Source organism: Cyprinus carpio, chromosome A22 (assembly GCF_018340385.1).
Source record: "Cyprinus carpio isolate SPL01 chromosome A22, ASM1834038v1, whole genome shotgun sequence".
Taxonomy (NCBI): domain Eukaryota; kingdom Metazoa; phylum Chordata; class Actinopteri; order Cypriniformes; family Cyprinidae; genus Cyprinus; species Cyprinus carpio.
The window spans coordinates 10,938,688-10,966,516 of NC_056593.1; the positions used below are offsets into that span (position 1 = coordinate 10,938,688).

Genomic DNA, 27,829 nt, shown 5'->3' on the forward strand with positions numbered 1-27,829 from the left:
TTTCAGTGTAACCATGTGCTTTCCCTCCACAATATAGGACGACAATGGATAATGATCTTGAAGGCTATGGTGATGAACAAGAATCAATTCCCCACTGCTTTCTAACAGAAAAGACCTAAAATGCTCCAGGTACCAGGCACTGAGTTTCTTCACAATGAAGCAGCGATTGGTTTTCAAAATGATCATCACTTTAAATACCATTTCAGTGACATGACACCCATATCTGGTGCTTGCCTAAAATTACGGGTTTATGATGTGCGTATAGTTAAAAGATTCCTCTTCTTTTAGCCTTAACTGAGTTAGTGAGATTACCTTACCTCTGAAACTAAAGTGTGGCAACCATTCCAACTCTCCTCATTTCTCTTCTTCATTTTCTTTTACATTTTTACTTTATTATTATTAGTAATAGTATAGTAGTATTTTACATGAAATACAAAAATGGGATAAAAGGAACTCTGAGCTTCTTCTTTTTATCATTGACCTGAAGAAAAGTAAACTATGATTACCATTGTAAATATTTTTTTCGCGTCCTTAAAAAGATAATTTCATTCAGAGATGTGAAACAGAAGGAATATGAACGTTGAAACAAACACTCATCAAATGGTTTGATACCTTTATGTTTTATTGAAACTGAAAGTGAATGTGAAGGTGACATATTGCAGTTCAGTCTTTTACATCTGCTTAAGTACAATTAAATCAAGCCTGTGGTAATATTCAGTTGATAATGTGTTTTAGGGTCACTAGGTGGTAGACACACATCAGAACATCACAGTTATAATAACACAGCAATCAATATGACTGGCAACACACACATCTGACTTACACAGTACACTGTGAATGTGTGAGCACCACTGTTAGGCACGTCCCTCATATGACCGATGACTGATGTTTTGACCTCGTTCTATTTTCTCAGCACTGATGGCTGTCTTCTTACATTTTATTTATTTGAACTATTTTTTGGTAACCAGTTTCAGATGCATAAGAACAGTGAGTTTTTCCCCGTGCAGTGGTCAGAGAAACCGATTTCTAAGTTTGCAGTGTAGCCAGGTAGTGTTGCACTGTACAGTGCTTGCTCTTTAATACCACAAAAATATGAGCACATGACATGTATTAGATAAATAAAGAATATTTGGAGAAAAAAGTTTCATGCTTTATTTACACTGCACTCATGCTAATGATGCGGTGAGAAAACACAGACAAAAGCCAAACAGTTTCACTGCATGCTGCTCTGTTCAGTACACTGCAGTTTGATTTGATTTGATTTGATTTAACCAGCTCCAGTTTATGTGCGTGTAGTGCAGCAGAGCCCCTCCCCGAATGCACTGTGATACACTGGCGACACACACACACGGCTACCAGGCAGCTCTGTAGACAGTGAATTTGGCGGCAGGTACATTGAGGAAAATGAGGATGACGAGAAAGGCTGATCTTCATTCTTCCAACTCACCCAGTAGCCCAGAGGCCCCGCCCCCTGTCCTTGCCACTCAACCTGCACCAATCCCCTCCCCACTGCGGTCAACTGCAGGTCAGTTAGCGCCGGGAGTGCTAAAACATACAATTCAGCAATAATATTCAGCATATAGAGGACATGTGTGGTCTTCAAACAGGTGAAGTACCTTCTGGTGTACAGGCTCAGATGGACATGTCTGGGTGGAGCAGGGTGAGGAGGGCGGAGCTATGATTGGAAGGCAGGATCAAATTCCAGACCAGACCGCTGGGAATCTCTCCATACTCCACATGGTACTGCTGGACCTGCTCAGGCTGGACTGGACTCCAGCTCACTTGCAAGCAATCCGAACTTGAATATGACACCTTCACGATGGTCGGACTGAACCGCTCTAGATGGAGTGAAACTTGGTTTTCATTTAACTAACAAATATAATATTCTCATATTCTTAACAGCAGTTTACATCTGTCTTGGTTGCAGGTATTTATTTAATGAATTACATTGAGTAAATACTAGCATTGCCAACATATATTTGGGCAATTAATAATAAACAATTATCAGCATTAGTAAAGTATATAGTAAAAATATATTTTTTTTATTATATAGTAAAAAAAAAAAAAAAAGTATAGTAAAAATGTTCATATACTTTCAGCCATTTATGATTCTTGTGTGAAGAAATGTTGCTATTAAACTATTTTGATTACTTAAATATTCATTAATTCATATTTAATATTACTGTTGACTAAATACCTGGATCTTGAGAAATTCAGTGATATGAAACATAACCTGCATGACTCACCAATGACAGTAACATTGAAGATCTTTTCACTATCACTGTTGCTGCTGATGATCATAAGTGTATAAAGTCCAGAGTCTGTGGTTCTGATGTTCATGATGGTCAGAGATCCAGTCTGATGATCCAGCGTCAGTCTGTCTCTGAATCTCTCAGTACCTTCATTACACTGAACATCTGTACAGATATAACTCTGATCTCCAGTGATTTGAGCGATGCGAGTGACATTAAAATACCAATGAATCTTTTCTTGTTGGTTTGTTTTAACATCAGTGTGTAGAGTGACTGAATCTCCCTCCATCACTGACACTGAGACACCGTCTGCACCAGACACAACTAGAGAAGAAATAAACAGTTCATTAAATCATGTGGGATAGTGGAACAAAAATATTGAACTATAGTATATGGTGTTTATTGTACATCATAATAAACGCTATAAAACACACATCTTGATAAATTAATTGTATATTATTATTGCATATATTTGCATTCACACAACCAAGAAAACTATCATTGCATACTTTCATACACCCATGATGACTATAATTTTAAAAAATGGAAAATTGATGAATTACCATTTTTAAAAAAACAACCTAAATAATAACTTTATTTTGAAGAATAAAGTTAAGAAAATGTTTCACATGCTTGTTTTGTTCTGTTTGTGTTGGCAGTGTCTGATTTGTAAGATATGAAAACATACGTATGGCCAGAGCTGGGTAGTAATGGATTACATGTAATCTGGATTACATAATCAGATTCCAAAACTCAAGTACTTGTAATTAGAGTAAACTACTTTTTAAAATACTCGTAATCAGACTACAGTTACTTTTTTATGGATTACATGATTACATATTATTTAAACAGTGGTAATAAGTTGTTCACAATTCACTGATTCTCCTAAATTTCCTTTTTTTTTAAACGTTTATTTTTTTTCCTATTAAACCTGCCACATATATACATTTGTGATTCTTCAAGTTTTTCCGGCAGAGAGGGGGAGGGATGTCAGAATCGTGCTCAGAAGAAATCAGTAACAAGAAAATGGAGGGGAACACAGCCTTTAATATTTTCTTTAATATATTTTTTGTAATGTTGATTTTTCTTTATTCTTACTACTTTATGCACTTCAAGTGTTTTGAGATGAAATATTTAACTTAGATATGGTCTTTAACATATATATATATTATGCCTATACGTATGTTTTAACTGATATAGCATGCCAGAAGTTAATATTGACAAAATAAAAGACAGATTAAAGGATTTAGGCTACCAAATTAAGTGTAACTAATTAAAATAAAATAAAACAAAACAAACTAAATTTTTCCTGTGGCTTAGAGGTAATTGTTTAGAAGAAAACTTGTGTAACCTTTTTTTAAAGTAAAAAATGCAGGTCTAATGTTAAAAACAGGTAGAATGTTTTCATCAATTAAGAAATGATGTTGAGTTATTAAAAACATTACTTTGTTTAATTCTTTTAACATACATTTAAATCTATCTTTGCAGCCTCTGATGTTAGGGATGTGTTAGGGGCGGTTAGTGGGTGTGGTTTGAGTGGGACCAGATGTAAGCATTCTGAGTTTTGACATATGTTTTAACTAATATACCATGTAAGAAGTTAAGATTGACAAAAATAAAAGACTGATTAAAGGAATTAGGCTACTAAATTACGTGTGAGTAACTGAATAAACTAAAATAAATCAAAACAAACAACATTTTTTTTTCTTCTCTGGATTAGAGGTAATTGTTTAGAAGAAAACTTGTATAGTTTTTCTATCGGCTTGGCAAAACGCTAACTTTCCTGATTTGTAACATTGAAAAATTACCGTTTGCTTAACTTTCACTTCTGACACTTTTTTGTTTAGATCGAAGTAAGATAAGTCAACATTTATTCTTTTCTTTTCTAACTGGTAACAAATTCTAACTTTTAAAAATTGTATCTGGAAGGATACTTTTTTGTTTTAAAATATGGTAAGTCAAGATTTTTTCTTTTATTTTCTAACTGGTAACAAACTCTTAATAGTTTTTACAGTAAATTGTAATGTTACAAGATTTTGACGGCCACGTGCTGTTTAACAAACGTATCTGGAAGGACACTTTTTTGTTTTAGATCAGGGTAAGATACAAAAACTGCAAACCTCTTTATTTTTCTTTTCTTTTCTAACTGGTAACAAACTCTAAATAGTTTTTAAATTGTAATGTTACAAGATTTTGACTCTCACGTACTGTTTAACGAACGTATCTGATACTTTTTTGTTTTGTTTGTTTTAGATAGATAATCAGTAACCTACTTTTCTTTTTATTTAATTTGTAACAAACTCTGACTAGTTTTTAAATTGTTTTAACAACTCTTAAATACATACCTTGACCCGTTTTTACTCTTTTATGGAAAAAAGGGTCATTGCATTGTTTCTATCCCCCCATCCCCCCACCCTGCCCACACACACACAAAAAATCTTTCCCAAACAGTCATAAATTAACAGATGGCCACAGACGGGTGGGGGCTGTACAGGAATTGGTGTCCAAAGGGTGGAAGGGAGGGTGGGTGGTGGAATTTTTATGATACTCTCTCTAACTCTAAACTCATTCATAGCTTCAACGCTGTATATGCTTTTCTATTTCTAATGGTTGGCATGTACAGGAGATTTTACTGCATTCTAGTTGTACTGTAAGCACAGACATGCTTTACACCTAAATTCCTGAGATGTACCTACCACTGTGTCAGAAACAGGGGACATATTGGGTTGCGCCCTAACAACAACTTCATCATCATTTTCTGAAACTGAGTCATCTTCTTGACCTCACAAAAGACTTTGTGATCAATCTCTATTTCCAATTACATGTCCAGTATTGTTAAATATGTAGGCAGTAACTAGTTGGAATCCCACATAGCACTTAAAGTACTTAGTTTAAATGCACATAAATTATATAAAAAACAAACTATTTCAATTCTTACTGTTTGACAACAAATCCTCAAGTGTACAGATGTACAGTGTGATCCTTTGATATGCCTTTCCAATGGCCTCTTTGTACTGTCCAATAGTAAAATTTGTCAGTCCCAGGGATTTTTTATTTATTTTTTTTATCTGGGAGCTATCTGGATAAAGCAACGCATTTTCTCCATCTTCCATGTCCATACTGGTAACTTCCATATTTTAGTTTTTTAGTTTTTTTCACAGCAGCTTCCAAAAGTTTCTCAGATGACCACTGGGAGTCAACATGTAGAGGTAGATTTTTTCCTCTCATGGGCTTTAAGCCATTCTTGGTCTTGATCATGATCCCAACAGAAATCTAGACCATCAGGCAAAAATTCAATTCAATTCAAGTTTATTTGTATAGCACTTTTTCCGATACAAATCATTGCAAAGCATCTTTACACAAAATTAAGTTTCTACAATATTTAGTATTAGCTTATCAGTGGTGACTGTCAGTTTATGTGTATACGGCAGAAATATTCGTAAAAATCAATAAAAGACGTAAACAAATAGATGATTAACACTATTAACAGCAATTATGCAATCAAACTTATAGCAAAATGTGGTAGTTCTGTATGTTGTCTCTGGGTTAGCATCATCTGAGGTCCTCTGAGGGGTTGGCATCATCTCTTCTCAGGTGTTCTGGATCCAGACTGGAGCTTGTGTAAATCCTAGTTACCACGGGATGTAAATCCTGTGGCAAAACAGAGAAACAAATAGAGACATAATTAGCATAGCTGCTGTTCCAGCCAAGTAAAATTAATTAGTTGGTAACACTTTAGAATACTGTTCCGTCATTAATCAATAACTACAAAGGAACAAATGAGTAACGCTATATTAACAATCTAGTAACTACTGTTAACTAACAAGAAACTCTGATTAACAAATTAGTAAGTAATAGCACACAGATGACACTAGTAGTTTACTATTAACTAGTCAATAACTACTATTTTTTTATTGTTCCCAGAGAACTAATGAGAAAGTTTCATAATTCACGCAAAACTAAACAATAACTAATGCAGGACAAATTGCTAGCAGTACATTAACCTATGTCCTATTACGTTTAAATTTCATGCACTATATATAATCAGAAAATAAGTTTTGTATGCAAACTACAACCAAACGGCAAAAAACATGTACATAAAAACGCAAACACGTGTATCATATAGAGGCAGCTGTGGCCTAACGGTTAGAGATTTGGACTTGTAACCAGAAGGTTGCAGGTTTGAGTCTCGGTGCTGTCTTCCTTTGCTGACAAGGCTGATGAGGAATACAAACCAAATCATATTTACATTCACATTTAATTTTTTCCATATTTGCCAACCTCCAGTCTAATGCTATTGTTAAATGTTGATATTCTGCTACCTTTGTTAAAGAACACCACAAAATATAATTTAAAACAACAACAACAACAACAGATAGGCCTCAGACTACAGTAACCTGCTCCATCTTATGCCAGGATATGCTATAATGTGGACTATGTACATTTTTCACAGTAAAAAGTGAATTAATATCTATTTATAGTACACATTACCAAGTAAAACATATAACTGGTTGTAAAGTTTAGTTGATTTTAGAGATAAAACAATTTACCATTGGTCAGACTGCTACGCAGGAAATCTCTCTCACTTTCGATGTCCTTGCATTTGTCCTCTAAGAATTTAATTTTAGCTTTTAAAAAAGCATTTTCCTCCTTCATTTTTTGAAGGGACACATGTTGAGTTGGTGCTGTTGCTGATGCTCTTGTTGGAATATAAAAAAAAAATTTAAAAACACTGTTGCACTGTAACCCTCCATCCATCTATATATACATATACTATATATATATACTGAAACTACAATATAGGTCTATGCTTAATAGCTTAAACTTTGTCACAGATCAAGTATATTTCAATATTTCATTGTTAATTTTATTCATTAGCCTAAGCGTCCCAAGCTCACCGAATAACTACAGAGTGTAAGGGAAACAGGTCAATTTAGCTCAAAGGGAATCATTTAAGATTTTAAAGGGAATTTGAACAGAATCACTGTTTCACGGCTGATCACTGAGACGGCCAGCGATTCACTGAACGAGCCGTATAATATCAAATCTGCACTTGGATATTAATATCCAAAGTATAGTGAAAACACTTTTAATTAGCACAGTAACAAGATCGGCAGTTTAAGACATTAACTTGTGAGCACAAAACACAAGATATTTCTCTTTTCAATATAAATAAGCCTTTATTAGATAAATCTAAGACATATAAACTAATCTAACACATAAGCACACGCACTCACACATTCACACAAGTTGCAGGAGGATAGACGTTAGGAAAGAGTGAGTTTAAGAGGATGAAAATGTGAAATCCCAAGTTTACAGCAATACGTGAAATTGCATAGACATGAACAACCATTTAATCACTTAATTAACCCTCGCACTGAGTTCCTCAATGAGGTTAAAATTATATTAGATAACACCAGTACAGATGTGAGTCTGGGAGGTTACTTGCGTTGCCTGTTTAACGGGGTTCCCTTGGTGTTGTCGCTGAAAAGGGGGTTTCCCGAGGTTGCTGATTGGCTGGAAGTTCAGTAGTCGTTGAAAGTGACGTCTTGGGAAGCCCCGTGTTGGGCGTTGGCTGAAGATGCGGAGTTGTGGGCTGGTTCGTAGTTTCAGACGGGCACGCGAGGTCAGACTCGGAGACACGGCGTTACAAAACTTAACTCAGAACACGAACTCTCAAACGGAAAAGAAAAGAAGTAAAGTTTGACGAAACTAGGTGGTGTTTCTCTTTCTTCTCATCGTGGCTAAGTAGCAGCAGGCGTGCAGGCCGAAGCACGCTGGAACGGCGCTCGAAGAACGCTAAAAGTGATGACAAAGCATGACTAAAAGCTAAAGCTAAAAGCCGGCATGACTGATAGCAAAAGCTAAACGAAAGCTCAAAGCTAAAAGCATGACTAAAAGCTTAAAAATACAAGCAAAGCTAAAATGCCGGCATGACTGATAGCAAAAGCTTGACAAAAGCTAAAAGCTAAAATTATACTAAAAATATTGATGGTGTCCTGAGTATTTAAACTGGCCTTTTGGCCACACCTCAAATGTTGTCTTGACCAATTAGATATTGGTCTTTTCTCGTGGTGTTGCGATGTTTGTCCCACCCATTCATAAATCATATGTTATCTTATCAAGCTCGTGGTCCGAATTTTCCCGCTCTTGCAGGGTATAATTTGGACATGATTCCTATAACAAGAATATGATACATTTGACAAATAACTGATGGTCGGAAACGTTTCAAGCAAGAATATTCGAACACACACATACTAAACATGAATATGATCCCTTAAGCTATTCAAGAGTTTTTACAAAAAGACATACACAATAAATGATTAGGAAACAATGTTAAAATCAAATGTGGGGGTTACAGGTATGATATGGAGTTTGTGCAATGGACTGATATCCATTTAGAAGTCTTTTTTGAGTTCATTTTGGTGCATATATGCATTGGAAGGCATTCTCTGTGCCTTCTGGGGAGTAAGGATATGTCCTGTGGAGACCAGAGGGGTTAACAGGTCTCCTTAGGAATTTCAGTCTGGTTTTGCTAGGTGGGGGGAAGTCAATCCAACGATCTTGTTTAATCTCATGGCTTTACATGTGAGAGTTTAGACTGTCCCTTTCTTCCGATTACTTGCCCCAAATTAGACAATCTCTTCTTCGAATTGAAAATTGTCAATAATTGTTCCAATGGTGTTAATGTTGAAAGCTGTTCTCTGAAAGAGTTGGTTGGTTATCAGATTGTGGTGCTGGGAGTTGATTTACAACATACTGCCTTTCTGTGGAATTCGGCTCATGTTTCAAACAGGCTCCCGATCGAATCTTTAATTTGTCTGGTTCACGCTACATACCCCCCTTCGATCGCGAGGGTGTTTAGCTGAAGACATCGTCGATCGCTGGAGGAAACAAAGGCAGAAGAAGCAGACAAACACAGCAAACAAACAAGACAAACTGTCGGGGGGGGATACACGTGTAGATAGGAGTGAGCAAGTAGGACTTGGATATGCCATTTAGCAGGCAGTTTTTGAGTGTCTATTTTGGTGATATAGGCGATGAGAAGGCAATTCTCTTGTGGCCCATTGTGAGGGAGTAAAGGATATGTCCTGATGTAGAGAGACCAGAGGGGTTAAAGGTACTCACTTGAGAGAATTATACAGATAGTTTTGACGCCTAGGTGGGGGACAGTCAATCCAAACGATCTGGTTTAATCTCAGGGGCTTTCAACTGTTGTAAGGTTTAGACTGTACCACTTGCTGATCGAGTACAAACCCTTTTCGACCACCAAAGTAGACAATCATCCTTCTTCGAATGAAATTTCACTTAATTGTTCCATGGAAGTTTAATGTTTGAAAGCGTTCTCTGAAAGAGTTGGTTGGTTATCAGATTGATTGTGGTGCTAGGAGTTGATTTACAACATACTGCCTTTCTGTGGAATTCGGCTCATGTTAAAATTACCGATCTAACCATCAAATCTTCAATTTCACTCTACAACACTAACAAAATGAACAAATAATGATAATCAATGAATCATTCAATCAAAACATCAAAAAAAAATTTAAAATTCAATTAGGATCAAATCAAGTTTACTGTTTTTAGGAATGGATCATATTTGGCTCACTCAATTCGTTCAAAAACAGATTAATTCAGAAACGAAACACTGCAGTGTTGCTTTTGAGATGCACATCAGCTCTGCTCTGGCTTTGTTTGAAACCATTTCATTTGTAAAACAGAAAAAAGACAAAATGTGTCTAAATGTAACTCACTCAATTAACTTATTTTCTGTTGAACTGCTGTATAAAATTAATTTAATTAATTTTGCGATCACCGTCACGTGCTGATTCTTGTGTGAAATTACTTAAATACATAAAAACTCACACAGGGATTTTTTCTTTCGTTATTTAAATTATATAGTCATTCTGACTGTATTCTAATAGACCCCTTAAAAGTTTGTAAACATTGCAACGTCTCCGGGTGGACGGGGCTTAGCTGGAGGCAAAAAGATGCGCGGACGCAATGTTGACAAGCCGTAAACTAGCTAGCACGTTTTTGGAGGGATTTATTAAACATGGATGCAGAAGAAGGTTCGGAACTGTCCAAATATGTACAGTCACTGACTCATGCGGGACGCGTGACAAAAAAAAAAAAAAATATAATACTAATAAAAAAAGTGGGAGTTTAGCATAACATTTATCAATTAATTCAGTTGATCACTCAGTTCCACTGACCAAACTGGTTATCTGACCAAAATAACTGACGAGTGGATAACATTACATACACTAATTTATTTATTTTTAGCTGAAGCCTGGTGTAGTTCTTGTATCTTGTTCTCATTGGACAAACATTTTACCCAGTTTTGGATATTTCCTAGACAACATATGATTTACTTTCGGTTGGTTTTGGGGCATTTTGTCAAGGCTTATTGTCTAATGTAACCTATCGCTGGGCTAACTATGATTAGCAATGTGGATTATTTTAAGAGACCATTCAAAGGATGGCACACACATCTATCGCTGTAGGTTTGTTTAACATTTAAGCAAGCTAGTGCGCTGAAGGTTGGCGACTTTTCACCTATAAAACATAAACTTGCTGATTTTGTCTAGATAAAACCAACCACACCAGTACATATGCATAGATTATTTTACCTAATTATGAAGTGTGCACTGCAAACACGAGCATTATTTTATGATCGTTCTCTATCTAGTCTGTACGCCGTATTGCATTCAACCACAATTGTCCCTTCTTGATTTCTGTGAAGGAATGTCGGCCGGGATCCGGTGAAACTTTAGTTTTGAACCAAAAGTGCTGTTCCTTCTATTCTGGCAGCCAAAAACACAACAAGACAAGTTGACATACTTGCAAAGTTGCTTATAATTAGTAGAATGTCTGTTGAGGAACCATCAAAATAAAGTGTTAGCAGATATTTACCAGACAGTTATACAAGCATACAATTTATACTCCAATTACTGCTAGCTGACATGTAGTTTCAAAGTTACGTATCAACAGTTGTCTAAAGGATACCATTAAAATAATCTCATACTGATGTTACAATTAAAATAGTTCAAAGCAAATGTGACATTGCACATTTATCTGATCTGATATCTGATCTTATGGAGGTTTGAGAAAGAATAGGCCTACTTATATTATCATTATTATTATTATTACTATTATTGTTGTGTGTTTTGTGTTGTTATTATTTATACCTGATCTTTTCTGCTTTCAAGTAAAGTGAAGTTAGACCACTTATAAATAATAAGATCACACTTTTTGGATATTTTCATGAAGACTTTGTCATTTTACAGTAAAATGTACTTGTTGGTGTCATTTTACAGTAAATGTTAGATGTACTAAATTATTGTGCAAATTTTAAACAATGGCAAGATATGGGAAATATAATCCATTGAAAATTAAAGGGTTAGTTCACCCAAAAATGAAAATTTGTTTAATGCCACTCAGCATCCGCCCAAAGGGAGTTTAAATAAAATGTGCCCATCCATAAAAAAAAGTGTCTCACACGACTCTGGGGGGGTGAACAAATGCCTTCTGTAGTGAATCGATGTGTTTTTCAAAGAAAACATTCATATTCAAAATGTAACAATCACTTTAATGTAACTTGTGCTCACTGTTGTACACAGAAGCAGCTCCGGGAGGATGAAGTAGGGAGGTCAGCGCTGCACATGCACCACTCAGAAGTGACGTACACAGAAGCGCAGGGAAGAGATCAACGCTGACCTCATGCTTCATCCGCCCGGCTCTGCTTCTGTGTACAACAGTGAGCACAAGCTACATTAAAGTGATTATTATGTTTTGAATATGGATGGTTTTCTTACAAAAACGCATGGATTCACTACAGAAGGCCTTTGTTCACCCCCTGGAGCCATGTGAGACACTTTTTTTTATGGATGGGCGCTTTTTATTTAACTGCTTTTGGACGGATGCATGCAACACCCACTGAGTGGCATTAAATAGCTTGAAAGATCAAAGACCCATTTTTTTATATAACTGTATTGTCTGAAAGAAGAAAGTCATATACACCTAGGGATGACTTGAAGGTGCATGTAAATTTATTGGCTAATTTTCATTTTTGGGTGAACTAACCCTTTAAGAGGATGCAACATGTTTCATTGTGTGTTGTGTTATAAATCATCATACTCTTAAATCTTAACCACAAATAAGTAAGTATTATAATACATTAAAACTGTTCTTATGATTATTTATGAGATGATACAACATATTATAAGGTTTTTTATAGCGCATAATTCATTCATTATAATACCTTAAGAATAAAATAGAAAGTGTTACCATAAATTCTAAGCACAGGTTTAAAGCTGTTATTACAACCACACAAATTCTTCAGAAACTGGGGTTTTTGGGAAACACCAATTACTTTCAACTGTTAGTAATGAAACGTATAACCCATGTTGCTAATGAATGCTTTTGGGGAAACAAACACTCTGACCTTTAGTGCCACCAATACAGAATAAAGGCATTACGACAACACTTTACAAAACTGTTTCATTTGTTAACATTAGATAACTACATTGTTTTTACATAGACTATTACTTCTTTCAGTAAGTGTACATTGAAAGGCAAGTTATTGAAATTGTTTTTGTAATTGTAGTATGGACAAGGAAGAGCTGGACAGACGTGGAAGAGAAAGAAGTGGGTCTTTGGCATGCTGGCCATAAAGGGACAAAGAAGACGGACAGTTTTGCGGCTTGTAGAGAGGCGCTCCAGAGATCATCTGCTTCCCATAATTAGACGACATGTTCGCCAAGGGTCAACCATATTAAGCGATGAGTGGAGATCCTACAGAGCTTTCTATCGAAATCGTGGTTACAGTCACTACTCAGTAAACCACAGCAGATACTTTGTTGATCCAAACCATGGAGAACATACACAAAAATATTGAAAGAGCCTGGTTAACCTACAAAAGCCAAATTTGGCGACTGAGAGGAAATAGGACAGAGAAGCTTCTTAAAGAACATTTGTGTTTATTTTGAGTGGACTTACTGGCTGGGACACAGCACAAAGAGGGTCCTCTAGGTCGTCTTCTGAAAGACATTAAAAGGCATTACAGAGATTAAATATGCTAGAACCCAAAATTTGTTCTTTCCTTCTTCTCCCAGTTCAGACATCAAATGGTTTGATGTTTATGTGCAGCTGTTAAAATAAATAAAAATGGTACCAGACACATAATACATAATTATAAAGGGAATATCTGTTTATAATAGTTGTTTGTTACAGCCTAATGTTTACAGCAATTTTAGTCATGATAAAAAATATATCATGTGCAACCAAACAGTAAAGTCGTTTCGCGCTTTTGAGGTTTTTGGTGAATTTTTAAATAGTATAATTTTAGATAATATCTCCAGACGGATGTAGTAACACTTGAGTAATTACTAGTGGGTTACCATGATCTTCAATTTAGAATACTGATCCAAGTAATTAGTAATTCCTTTAGAAGGATGTAGTAACACTTGTAGGGTTGCCACCCGTCCCTTAAAATACGGAATCGTCCCGTATTTAAAGGTAAAATGATGCGTCCCGTATCAAATCAATACGGGACGCGATTTGTCCCGTATTTTACAAATGCCAACATATAGATGAATAAACAAAAAAGTATATTGCACTGTTTATAATACTTATAGCAGTTATAATTAAATCAATTTCCATACGAGGTATTAGAGAAGCTCATTTGGATTCCATTTTGGCATCTTGTTTTCATGGAGACGGCAGTCTCCAGAACGCGCGCATGTTAAAGAAGCCCTTTCATGCGCTAAACCACCGCGGTTTAAAACATCTAGGAGCTTACTCACATCCGCCCTTTGAACACAACTGCTTTCTCAGACGTAGGGATGAATAGGCGAAGTCTATCAGTGTGTCTATCCTGTAACTAATGATGAACGTGCAGTTTGCAGAGAAGCATTTCAGGTCGTTCACGTTGGACTGTCTGACTTAAAGGGATAGTTCACCCAAAAAATGAAAATTTTGTCATCGTTTACACACCCACAAGTTGGTTCCAAACCCTAATAATTTCTTTCTTCTGTTGAAAACATAAAAGAAGATACTTTGAAGAATGTGGGAACCAAAGAGTTTCTGGGTCCCCAAGGACTCTGTTAGTATTTGATTTTATTTTTTATTAATTTTTTCTTGAAGTTACTGAGGACCAGAAGCTGTTTAGGTTACCCACATTCTTCAAAGGTATCTTCTTTTATGTTCAACAGAAGAAAGAACTTTAAGCAGGTTTAGAACAGCCTGGGCTAAATTATGATTTATATAATTTTTATTTTTGGTGAACCATACATTTAAAGTGACAGACACATGTGCTTCAAGGTATAGCCCTATTGTTTTATTAAAATTGGGATAGTCTGTTAATATAATATTCCATACATTATTAGAGCATGGTAGACATAATTTTTATATTTTTAGACATTATTAGAAGATACAAGATGGCCTGCAACACCACCGCTGTGTGCCCTTTTGTCCAACTCATGGTCGAGCTGACTGCAGCATTTTCTCTGCTGGGTATTTGATCCTCCAGAGAAACCAAGCGAAAGTGATCGAAGTGCCAGTTTAGTATTACAATAACGACAAAGCTTACGATTATCGTCAATATGGAAGACATTAAAAAGATTCTGGCCTCAATCCAACTAGATGTCGGCAAAATAGCAACGCAACAAATGGAGATCCTGCAGCTCACGAAACAGGTGAATTTACTACAAACTCAGGTGAGCGGTTATAAAATGAAATTAAAGAAGAAAGACGATCAGATCAAAGAAATGGAAAAGAGACTGGATGATGTAGAGCAATATTACCGTATGGATGATCTGATTATCTCTGGATTGAAAACACGACACCGTGCCTATTCCAGTGTCGCTGCGGAAAACAATGCTGATGACACAACTGCTGAAACGGAGACCCTGGAAGTCCAGGTTATCCAATTCTTCGGTAGTAAGGATATTCACATTCAAAGAAATCAGATCTCTGCCTGTTTTACACTCCCTCGGAATAACAAAAATAGATCTACCCCACCGGCAATCATAATCCGTCTTATCAACAGAAAGGACAAGATCGCCTTGTTACAACAAGGGTTCAAGTTAAAAGGTACGGGAGTGTTTGTGAATGAACATCTAACGAGGAAGAACGGGAATATTGCTTATGCTGCGCGGCAACTGAAAAAGGCTAAAAAGATCAAAGATACTATCCACTGGAACAACAAAATAAAAATAAAAAGCAGATTGAAGCAAAACCAAAAGAAAAAATAGAACCACTGATGACAAAAATAAATTGAAGAATCAAAATATGAGAAATGAATTCACAATATGATTGTGGATGTGTGGACCTACTACGTTATTATTATTTTTTTTTGTGTGTGTGTGTCGTTGATTGTGGACGATGATTATCCAATTCTCTGGGACAGATGGAATATTCAGTTAACTTTAGTTATTAGTTCTTTTGAAGTAGGAGGCCAACTGAACCAGGGGACAGCCAGTTATATTCACGTGAGTCTGTGTCGATTCTCTTGCTAGTTTAATTTCTATGGCTTCTATTGACTTGACCATCTTTGAAGATAATTCTTCTATTTTCAATCCGTTAGAGCAGAACATGGACAGTTGTGGCATCTATGATAGTTTCTTTAATCCTGATGTAAATCAACCTAATTTAAACTCATTAAAACTGTCTTGTAACTATTACTCTGAAGGGCAAGTAAACTCATTGTATCAAACCATAAAATTTCCAAAAAATCTTTTCTCTACTTTACATTGGAATATTCATAGTATGTCTAAAAATCATGACGAATTGAGAACTTTTCTGTCTACCTTAAGTTTTTCCTTTTCAGTCTTGGCCTTTTCTGAGACTTGGCTGACTGATGATGTATTTTCTTTATTCCCCCTACCTAATTATGTATCATTTCATTCTTGTAGAAAAAACAAAAGAGGAGGGGGTGTTTCTTTATATGTTTTGAATTCCTTTGATGCTGGTACTAGAGATGATCTTAGTGCAGAATTAGACACCACTAATACAGAGTCTATATTTATTGAAATTCCATCTTGTCAGCAATTCAGTGGTAAGAGTATTCTGATCGGATGCATCTATAGACCACCAGATTCAGACCATAATACATTAATTGATGCACTTCAATCAACACTTGAGTTAATATCCAAAGAAAGCAAATTATGTTTTTTACTTGGTGACTATAATATTAATTTACTTAAATGTGATTTATCACAAACAGTTGATTTTTTAAATGCAATCCATTCTTTTATTTTTTTTCCCTCTTATTACAAAACCATCTAGAATCACTTCCTCATCTGCTACTCTGATTGATAATATTTTGTTTAATTCTTATAATTTTGAGGTCACTTCAGGCCTCCTGATGTGTGATGTCTCTGACCACTTTCCTGTCTTTCAGTTTATCCAATCCAGACAATTAATGTCTAGTTATCCTAAAAATGGGCCAAATACATATCGTAAATTCTCTAGAAACAACATTGATCATTTTAAGTCTGCCATTGGCAATATCATATGGGATGAGATATTTGTGTCACAAGACGTTAATAGTGCATATAGTTTATTCTTAAAGTTTTTTAATAAGGCCTTAGATTTATCATTTCCACTGATGAGTATAAAATCCAGAAATAAATATTCTAAGGGGAAGCCGTGGATATCTGATGAACTAAAAAAGCTTTCTCTGAAAAAAAATAAACTTTATAGGAGGTCTATTTTTAATCCTTCTTCTATTAATACTGAAAATTATAAGAAATGTAAAAACCACTTCACATCTTTAGTAAGAAAAGCAAAGAAAGCATATTATTCAAATCAATTTGCTCAAGCTTCTAAAAACATTAAGACAACATGGCACCTCATTAATCACTTACTGAACCGTACTAAATCCCCATTTACTGCCCCTGTAGTAATGAACAGTAAGAAGGGGGTTCTCTCCAACCCTGTTGATATTGCTAATGGCTTTAATGAATTTTTTTATATCGGTTGGTTCTGAACTAGCATCTAATATTAATGGCTCGGATATACTGTACATCCCTGTTCTTTAATTAAAGGACAGTATCCTCCATTCCTTAATTTTGACCCACCAACTGTTCAAGAAGTTCGTAATATTATTTTATCACTTAAAAATGCAGCCCATGCTCATGATGGCATTAAAAGTCTTCTTATTAAAGAGACAATTGATTATATTATTGAACCTCTCACTCATTTTCTCTCACTGTCTTTGAAAACTGGAATTGTCCCTCGGATTTGAAAGTTGCTAGGGTTATACCAATTTTTAAGACCGGTGACTCCAAGGAATTTGGTAATTATAGGCCAATATCAATTCTCCCGTGTATATCGAAAATCTTGGAAAGCCTTGTCTTTTCTAGATTATTTAATCATCTGGATGTTAATAATATTTTATACAAACATCAATATGGTTTTCGGAAGCGACACTCTACTGAGCATGCCCTCATTCAACTTGTGAATTATATTTCTTCAGCTCTTGACAATAAAAAATTTGCTCTTGGAGTCTTCCTGGACCTGAGTAAGGCATTCGATATGGTCAGTCACAGTATTTTGATTGCTAAACTTAGTAGATACGGAGTGGAGGATGTTGCCTTGAGATGGTTTAGAAGCTACTTAGCTAACAGAGAGCAATATGTATACCTGGAAGGCTATACCTCCATGAAGTCACCAATTATGATTGGGGTCCCTCAAGGATCAATTTTGGGGCCTCTTCTATTTTTAATTTATATTAATGATATGGGCCACGATTTGTACTAAACTCCTTCCAATACTATTTGCAGATGATACAAATCTTGTAGCTTCTCACCAAGACTTTAATATCTTAATCAAAACCGGTCAACGAGGAACTATCTTCCATTGTGGAATGGTTTCAATGGAATAAACTTACTCTTAATATAAAAAAATGCAACTTTATGATTTTTGTAATATTAACAAAACATTATCCTATAGAATTATCTAAAATCTTTATTAATAGAACACTCAAATTGAATTGGTTCAGCATACCAAGTTTTTGGGAGTCAGTATAGATAGTGGTCTTGGATGGTCTAATCATATCAACTTCGTATCTAAGAGGTCAGCTAAAATGTTGGGTATATTGAGGAGGGTTTGTCCTTTAGTTCATTCCTCAGCTTTTTTAACTCTATATTATATGTCTATTTATGCATAAGTTTATATATAGAAAACAAGATTTACCAGACTCCTTTCAGAGTTTGTTTATCCCTATCTCACATGTACACTCATTTCAAACTAGACATAGCAATAATACTTTTCTTTTACCCTACACACGAACTACAAGACTTCAATTTAATATTTCCTTTAGAGGTCCTAAGCTCTGGAGTGATTTAAGCCCATCGTTGCGATCAATGTCCTCTTATTCGGTTTTCAAAAAGCATCTGAAGAGACTTCTATTGCTAGCTTGATGTCCTTACTTGTAGTCCTTTCTAGGTAAAAGCTTGCTCTTTTTGTATTTTATCTAGATTGATCATTTTTTCACGTTATGAACTGTTGTTTTGAATTGTCTTTTGTTGTTGTTGTTTTTTTTTTTTGCTTATTTTGTTTTTTTTTGTTTTTGAGTGTTTAGTCTGCATGTCTCATGAGTTAATATGAGCAGGAGTGGAACTCTGTACAAGCCTAGAGTGGCTTCGTTCCCTCCTTGCATAGTTTTGTACTTGTACTAAACATGTGCTAAACAAATAAACTAAACTAAACTAGATAAATTAATATATTCTAATTAATGTTAGACCCTATTTATTAATTTATAATTTATATTAATCATAAATATATACAAAATGTCATATACATTTTTTACAAATTACTATTTAGTATTTTGATAAAAATGGGACGAATAAATGTAGCCCTAATTTGAGCAAATGAATAATAATAATAATAAAAATTATCCCATCCAGGTAGCAGCTGCAGAACTGTCAAAAAAAAGACTAACAATAATTAATAATTATAAATAATCAAATTTAAAATAACAATATTTATATGTTCTGTTGGAAGTTTGAAGAATAAGAATGCATGAGTATGGGGGGGGGGGGGGGGGGTGTCGAGAATGGGTGTCCCTTATTTTGCCTCTCTGAAGGTGGCAACCCTACTTTGGTTACCCACATTCTTCAAAGTATCTTCTTTTATGTTCAACAGAAGAAAGAAATTATTAAGGTTTGGAACAACTTGTGGGTGTGTAAACGATGACAAAATTTTCATTTTTGGGTGAACTATCCCTTTAAGTCAGACAGTCCAACGTGAACAACTGAAATGCTTCTCTGCAAACTGCACGTTCAGTTACTGCACGTTTAGTTACAGGATAGACACACTGATAACTTTCCTATTCATCCCTACGTCTGGAGAGTCTTGTGTTCAAAGGGCGGATGTGAGTGAGCTCTAGATGTTTTAAAAAAACGCGGTGGTTTAGCGCATGAAAGGGCTTTAAAACTGCGCGCGTTTCTGGAAGACTCCCCGTCTCCATGAAAACAAGATGCCAAAATGGAATCGCGCAAATGAGCTTCTCTAATACCTCGTATGAAATTGATTTAATTATAACTGCTATTAGTATTATGAACAGTGCAATATACTTTTTTGTTTATTCAACTATATGTTGGCATTTGTAAAATACGGGACAAATCGCGTCCCGTATTGATTTGATACGGGACGCATCATTTTACCTTTAAATACGGGACGATTCCGTATTTTAAGGGACGGGTGGCAACCCTATATGTGAGCATTTCTTTTTATACCATTAAATCCTAGTTGGCTGTCTTTTATTTTCCAAATAAGTTTTTTTTTTTCTCTCTCTCATTAGCTTTAAGGGATAGTTCACACAGAAATCAAAATTCTCGGTGTATTTATTTTTTTCACCTTTCAGATGAACACAATTGGAGTTATATAAAAATGTTCTGCCTCTTCCAGTCTTTATAATTGTGGCGACTGGCAAGTTGTGGTCAATATGGAGTTTGGTTAGTTGAAGCCCAAAAAAGTGAATCCTCCATCCATCATTAAAGCAACCCACATGGCTCTCACATATTTTTTTACAACTTCATAAACTAAAATAAACATTTTATTTTTTGGTGGCCTAACTGTTTAAGCAAAGCCATGAAAGCCCACACAATAATGAACACTGGATGTTCTGATCACACTGTTGTAATCATATTGTTTGCAAAACTATGACAAAATGTTGTATGGGGCACACAGCACGGCCCCGTTTGCATTGTTCTGCATGTTTATAAAATGTATAGGGTTAATGGTTCATAAAAGAAAAAAAGAAAAGATTGGTACAGTGAAAAGTGCAGATTTGGATTTTGTTGGATATGTAGCCTGAACATAGCTACATATTGTTTATCATTGGCTGACTCATGAGCTTCCCCTTTACATAACATGACGCTTAAGTCATCTATGGCAATGCTCATCTTTTGTTCAGCCCAATGAGGTCAGACTGACACATCTGCTGGAGAAATCTGTTTTTGAGGGCTTTAGACTTGTACTTCTGATGAAATGAAACGCTTACACAGTTTTTAATTTTTAATACTGTAAAACTGCTGGCCTTTAAACTTTCTATTATGTAGGCCTATGTATATAAATAAACGCAACATGTTTTGAGGTCCAGCTTGTTCAAATGCTGTATAAGCTAAAAATATTTTCTTTCCAACTTGTGTGTTTGTGATTGATAATGACATCATAATAAGATTATAACAGTTCAAAGTTTTCAGCATAAGGTGAAAGTGTTTTAAGGTGAAAAATAAGGTGGATACCGCTGATCGCACATTTCAAAATTCTTTTTGACACTGAACAAACAAAAAACGTATCCATGAGTACACTGGGGCCTTAATGAAAGCCATCTTCCTTAATTAACTTGCATCTCTGCTCTCCTTTTTCCCACAGTAAAATGGCAGTGACGCACAAAGGAAGTGGTTTACAGTAGATTAGCCAGAAATTGTATTGTGTGAGCACCTAAACGGTTTCTTGGAAGCACACAATAAGTTTCTTAAGTGCACACAATAGTTTTTTTTTTTTTAAAGAGAGAATTTTTTGACCAATTTCATCTATAATAATCTTAGTATTTAGTGATTGAAGTTCTAAATATTAAGACGCACTGCTTAAAACTAATTACATAAATGAGTTCAAAGGTTAACCACACTGGCCACTTATTGTGGGGCGGACATGCAGGAGTCTGTTTGGAGAATCATGCATGGTCTGTTTACCAACTCATTGGTGAGTTAACATGAGAGGATTGAATGGAAAGATTAGCTTCCTACGCCTACAGATACGAGATGTTGTGATTGGTAAATTGCCATTTATTTCTAATATATAAGGAGTGCAATTATTTCCTTATGAAATCAATTCCTTGTGAATCCAAAACTCAGGAACTCTTGCAACACGCATGACATCCAACAAAACAATAAACTTTCTAATCTGACGGGAAGATCTGGGAGAAAGACCATTTGCTCATCTGTCCCTTCACCCATCTTTAAAGGAACATTCCACTATTTTTGAAAATAGGGTCATTGTTTGGCCAACCTCCCCTAGAGTTAAAAAGTTTGATTTTACAAAAACCGTTTTCGAATCCATTCAGCCGATCTCCGGGTCTGGTGGTAGCACTTTATAAAAGTTCATTTAAGTGGAACCATAATCGGAACTGGAAAATTTCTAACAATAAACAACCCTACTTATGAAGATCCGTATACTGTAATATGTGTTGAATTTTGACATTGCCAACCTTTGAATTAAGTTGACAATAAGTAATAAACAGTATTGAGCATTGAGTAATTGAGTATTGAGCATTTTTCCTTACCACAATTTTTTAATAGTTGATTAATGATTTTAATGGAACCGGAACCGTTAGGCGGAACCAGAAAATTTCTAACGATTCCAAACCCTATTCACAATTGCATTATCCTTTCTAAATTGGCTTCTAATTGTTTCATTATGCGATTGGCATGATACAACTTTACCTGACCTGTCCTGATCTCTTCAGAAATCTTTTTTTTTTTTGAGTAGATTACTGTGTAGTCTAACATTTCCGCAAATCTGTGTCCAGGGCAGGTCATACTTAAGTACCTGTGAGCGGGGCAGGGGGCTCTCCATTAGGGATCTTTTGACTTTTGTTCATCACTGGCTTAATAAGTTACAGTTTTCATGATTATAGAAAAAAAATAAAATTTTTGTTATTTGCTAGCAAGGTGCCACACTTAAAAGTATTATAATCACCATGTATTCTCTGAGTAAGTTACAGAACTGGCAAGTTTGTGCGTTCACTGTTCACAGAGTGAATTTCTGAGCAATGTTAGGTCCTTAATGAACGAATAAAGAATATGAATATGAAAGTATCGGATTTCCAGAATAATCAAATATATAAATTAACATACAATCGATATTTGTGATCAGTTTTTAATTAGAAATATTGCCTAAATTAAATGATCACTTGAAATTGGAGTCAGATTGAACGTGGAGCTAGACTAAATCTGAAAATAAATCCTGAAAAATTTAGAAGCGCAAGTAAAAGACCAAATATGCATTAAACCTTCGACCAGGCCACTGGATTCCTTTTGGGCCTGGTGGGTGGATCCTTACAAATATATATTGTCATTTATACTTTTAATATCAAAAGTTATTTTAATACATTTTCAAGTTTTTAGTTGAGAAGAAGAAGAGAACATGGGAGGACAAAGAGAGGAAATGGGAAGAGGAGGGGTGAAGAGAAGGGCAGAGGAAAAGGAGAGAGCAGATGAAGAACAGTCAGGTTCCGGAAGTAAAAATTCCAGTCTAAAATGGAAATTAAATTTTAACACCATTTTGTAAACCTGTAAAGACAGACTTTATGTGAGCTTCAAGTTTGTTAATCAATTATACTCGATTCTGCCTAAGAGATCAGCTTGCTTTATTATTATTATTATTATTATTATTATTATTATTATTATTATTATTATTTTAAATAATAGTTTGAAAGTGGAATACTTTTTGGAAAAACTACACTGTTATTCTGTTTTTAATTTGATTGTGTAGTGCTTCATGGGATTGCAGTTCTTTTTTTAAAGCTTTTAAGTACACAGTCTTGTACCTTTTGTCTTTTTGTCCAGTTTTCAAAAAAAGTTTTTCCTTCAAATCAAAGTTCAGTGTGGAGATTGACCTCACAAAGGTTTTTTCTCTCTCCCTCTCTCTTTACTTAAATGCTTAAAGCATGAATGGAAAAAACAAATCTGGAACCAGCTTGGTTGAGCGTGAATGCACTATATTAGAGATTAAGAAAGTGAAGGAGGGAGAGAACATTTTATGTGTATGCCTTAATACAAGCTCAAGTTTGCATAACAAAAACATACACTGAATTAAAAAAAGTAAAAATAAACAACATCCCAAGTACAACTGATTTATATTACATATTTAATGAAGTCATTTTAAGCTGAAACTTAAAAAAAAATACAATGGGAAAACAACTACAGGTCCTTCTCAAAAAATTAGCATATTGTGTAAAAGTTCATTATTTTCCATAATGTAATGATAAAAATTAAACTTTCATATATTTTAGATTCATTGCACCACCAAACTGAAATATTTCAGGTCTTTTTATTGTTTTAAAACTGATGATTTTGGCATGCAGCTCATGAAAACCCAAAATTCTCTCAAAAAATTTGCCATATCATGAAAAGGTTCTCTAAACGAGCTATTAACCTAATCATCTGAATCAACTAATTAACTCTAAACACCTGCAAAAGATTCCTGAGGCTTTTAAAAACTCCCAGCCTGGTTCATTACTCAAAACCGCAATCATGGGTAAGACTGCCGACCTGACACCCTCAAGCGAGAGGGTAAGACACAGAAAGAAATTTCTGAACGAACAGGCTGTTCCCAGAGTGCTGTATCAAGGCACCTCAGTGGGAAGTCTGTGGGAAGGAAAAAGTGTAGCAAAAAACGCTGCACAACGAGAAGAGGTGACCGGACCCTGAGGAAGATTGTGGAGAAGGACCGATTCCAGACCTTGGGGGATCTGCGGAAGCAGTGGACTGAGTCTGGAGTAGAAACATCCAGAGCCACCGTGCACAGGCATGTGCTTTTGAACCAGAAACAGCGGCAGAAGCGCCTGACCTGGGCTACAGAGAAGCAGCACTGGACTGTTGCTCCGTGGTCCAAAGTACTCGGATTTTCGATGAAAGCAAATTTTGCATGTCATTATCGAAATCAAGGTGCCAGAGTCTGGAGGAAGACTGGGGAGAAGGAAATGCCAAAATGCCTGAAGTCCCGTGTCAAGTACCCCACAGTCAGTGATGGTCTGGGGTGCCATGCAAGCTGCTGGTGTTGGTCCACTGTGTTTTTTTCAAGGCAGGGTCAATGCAGCTAGCTATCAGGAGATTTTGGAGCACTTCATGCTTCCATCTGCTGAAAAAGCTTTATGGAGATGAAGATTTCGTTTTTTCAGCACGACCTGGCACCTGCTCACAGTGCCAAAAACCCACTGGTAAATGGTTTACTGACCATGTTATTACTGTGCTCAATTGGCCTGCCAACTCTCCCTGACCTGAACCCCACAGAGAAATCTGTGGGATATTGTGAAGAGAAAGGTTGAGAGACGCAAGACCCAACACTCTGGATGAGCTTAAGGCCGCTATCGAAGCATCCTGGGCCTGCCATAACACCTCAGCAGTGCCACAGGCTGATTGCCTCCATGCCACGCCGCATTGAAGCAGTCCTTTCTGCAAAAGAATTCCCGACCAAGTATTGAGTGCATAACTGAACATAATTATTTGAAGGTTTGACGTTTTTTTGTATTAAAACACTTTTCTTTTATTGGGTCGATGAAATATGCTATTTTTTTGAGATAGGAATTTTGGGTTTTCATGAGCTGTAGGCCAAAATTATCAGTATTAAAACAATAAACGACCTGAAATATTTCAGTTGGTGTGCAATGAATCTAAAATATATGAAAGTTTAATTTTTATCATTACATTATGGAAAATAATGAACTTTTTCACAATATGCTAATTTTTTGAGAAGGACCTGTATACTACAAGAGAAAGCAGTAGTGTGTTCCTGGGATTTGTAAAATTATCTTTCAACTATAGTAAGTGAGGCGTAAATGTCTAACATCTGAGGCCACAGAGAAAGACATTGATTCCACCGTTAAAAGATGGCTGTATCTGGCCCCAGACAGAGATGGTGGCAGAAAAAAAAAGGATGAAGAGCAAAGTACATGAGGACAATATGACTGGTTAACAGGCTTTAGGCATAGATGTTCAAAAGCTCTGTCCAGAGTTCAACTTGTTCAGTGACAGAATCATGACTGTTTCAGAGTCATATAAAGATACCTACTCCTAACCAAAAACAAACACGTACAATCAATTTTAAGTGAAACTAAACTATAACAAAAAAAAAAACATGATGTTCTAGTGTTATATGTTAAGTGAATCTTGTTCCTGACCATAAACATGAATGTTTAAGTGAGTAAATCTTGTTCGTGACCAGAAACATGGACGTTCAAGCATTAGGCAAAGCAATGAAACTTGATGACCAGAAACATGGATGATCAAGTTACATTTAAAGTGAAACATCATGAACCAAAAAACGGCTCTTGTTTTATTTTTGTTTTTATTTATTTTTTACTGAACTGACAGAGGAGTGTCATTTTAGAGAGGAGTTGTTAGTACAACTGAAAAATGTCAGATGCCAATGCTTTGATGTTTAACACAATTAAATATTTTTTCCGAATACTGTCTTGTTGTGTATGTGGCTTGGTTATGGTGGTGTTGAGGCTGGCATGTGGAACTCATCTGGTCCAGCGTATTGGCCCAGAATAGGGCCAGCTATGGTCATACAGGTGGCTGAGATATGGATCTGTCAAGGCCCATCTGTGGCCCATATCGTGGCTGCCAGGTTTAGTTCACCCGTGTGTCAGGCTCCGGTGTGGCTCAGTTTTGGGCTTTCTGGTTAAAGACTGGTGTTGATATGGTTTACTTAAGGTTATGTTTTGGTTCCAATGTTACATCTTGATCTGGCCCAATTCAGGGCCAGTTATGGGTAATTAACTTGGCTGAGACTTGGGCCAGTTATGGCCCATGTTTGGCCCTTGTCTGGAATCCAGACCTGGTCCACACTAGGACTGTCATTCATTGCGGTATGTGGGCCAAGCAAAAGTTGGTTGTGTGGGCCGGAGCTGGGCCAGAGAAAAATTGCTATGTGGGTTTATAGCTAGACATACTGTTTTTCCACTCAATTCTAAAAACTTCCAAGTTATTTTTTCTACATTTGCGCTCAAGACTACGAGTTTCTTCCTTGAGAGAGTGGGTATTATTGTTGTACCATGGCACAGTACGGTTTTCTCTAACGGAAGAATCCGTAGAGTCCTGGAGATGTTGTCCGAGAGGTGTTCCGCTCCAACTCTGCTGGGGTGCAGGCCATCAGCGCGAATAAGCCTAGAACGCACCCAGAAAAGATTCCAATTATTAACAAAGAACAGTTTCTGTTCTTTACACCATGACAATAACCATTCATTTAGAGCAAAAAGTCTACTGAACCTTTTGTGTCCACGTCGATAGGTGGGCAGTGGTCCGGACACGATGATCGTCGCCGCAGGCATTGTGCTGAGCACCGTCTCGATCAGGCTCCTGAAGTCCCTCTTCAGTGTCTCCATCTGCCCCTGCTTGGTGTCGTTAACCCGGCATGAAGCACGACCACACTGGGGCTCTTGTTACATTACAGTGCTCCACGTCCGCTCCGTTCTCAAAACTCTGGCAATTTGATAATACCTAGAATATCAAAGTCAACTGCGGGCGGCAGATCCTTTTCCTATCTAGCGCCCAAACTCTGGAATAACCTGCCTAACATTGTTTGGGAGGCAGACACACTCTTGCAGTTTAAATCTAGATTAAAGATGCATCTCTTTAACCTGGCTTACACATAGCACACTAATACGCTTCTAATATCCATGTTACAATACAGAAGGGACGGAGACAGAAGGTAACAGGTAAGGTGGTGTTTATTGACAATAGCAGAGTAAATATGGTAACAAGTGTTCTTGAGGTGAGGGATGAGAGAGAGAGTAAACTGAATACTGTCCTTGTGATGATGTATGATGAAGGTCCAGGAAGAATCCGAATATAGGAGACGTAGCGGGAAGGAGACACACACACACACACACACACTCACAGTTGACACAGGAGGTAACTTGAGAACGAGGAAGACAGGTAATAATCCAATGGAAGTCCTTACAATCGGCAGGTAGGTAATCCTATGTGCGAACGAGACCGGACAGTGACTGTGTGCGTGAGAGTGTCTTTTATGTGCTGGTTGATTGGCTGCTGATGAGGGGCAGGTGTGTGTGATCAGTACTCAGGTGAGGGAGTGCGCTGTGATTGGACGGGGTTGGAGCCTGGCGTGTCTGTGACAATCCAAATCCGTTAAAGGATTTTTAGGCTGCATTAATTAGGTAAACCGGAACCGGGAACACTACCCATAACACCCGATGTACTTGCTACATCATTAGAAGAATGGCATCTACGCTAATATTAGTCTGTTTCTCTCTTATTCCGATGTCACCATAGCCACCAGATCCAGTCTGTATCTAAGTCAGAGGGTCACTGCAGTCACCC

The 27,829-nt window shown here is 36.4% G+C and overlaps 1 pseudogene; it reads right to left on the reverse strand.

Annotated features, from left to right (window-relative positions):
* Nucleotides 1–617: 617 nt before the first annotated feature.
* Nucleotides 618–26,871, reverse strand: LOC122135015 (annotated as a pseudogene).
* Nucleotides 26,872–27,829: the final 958 nt, after the last annotated feature.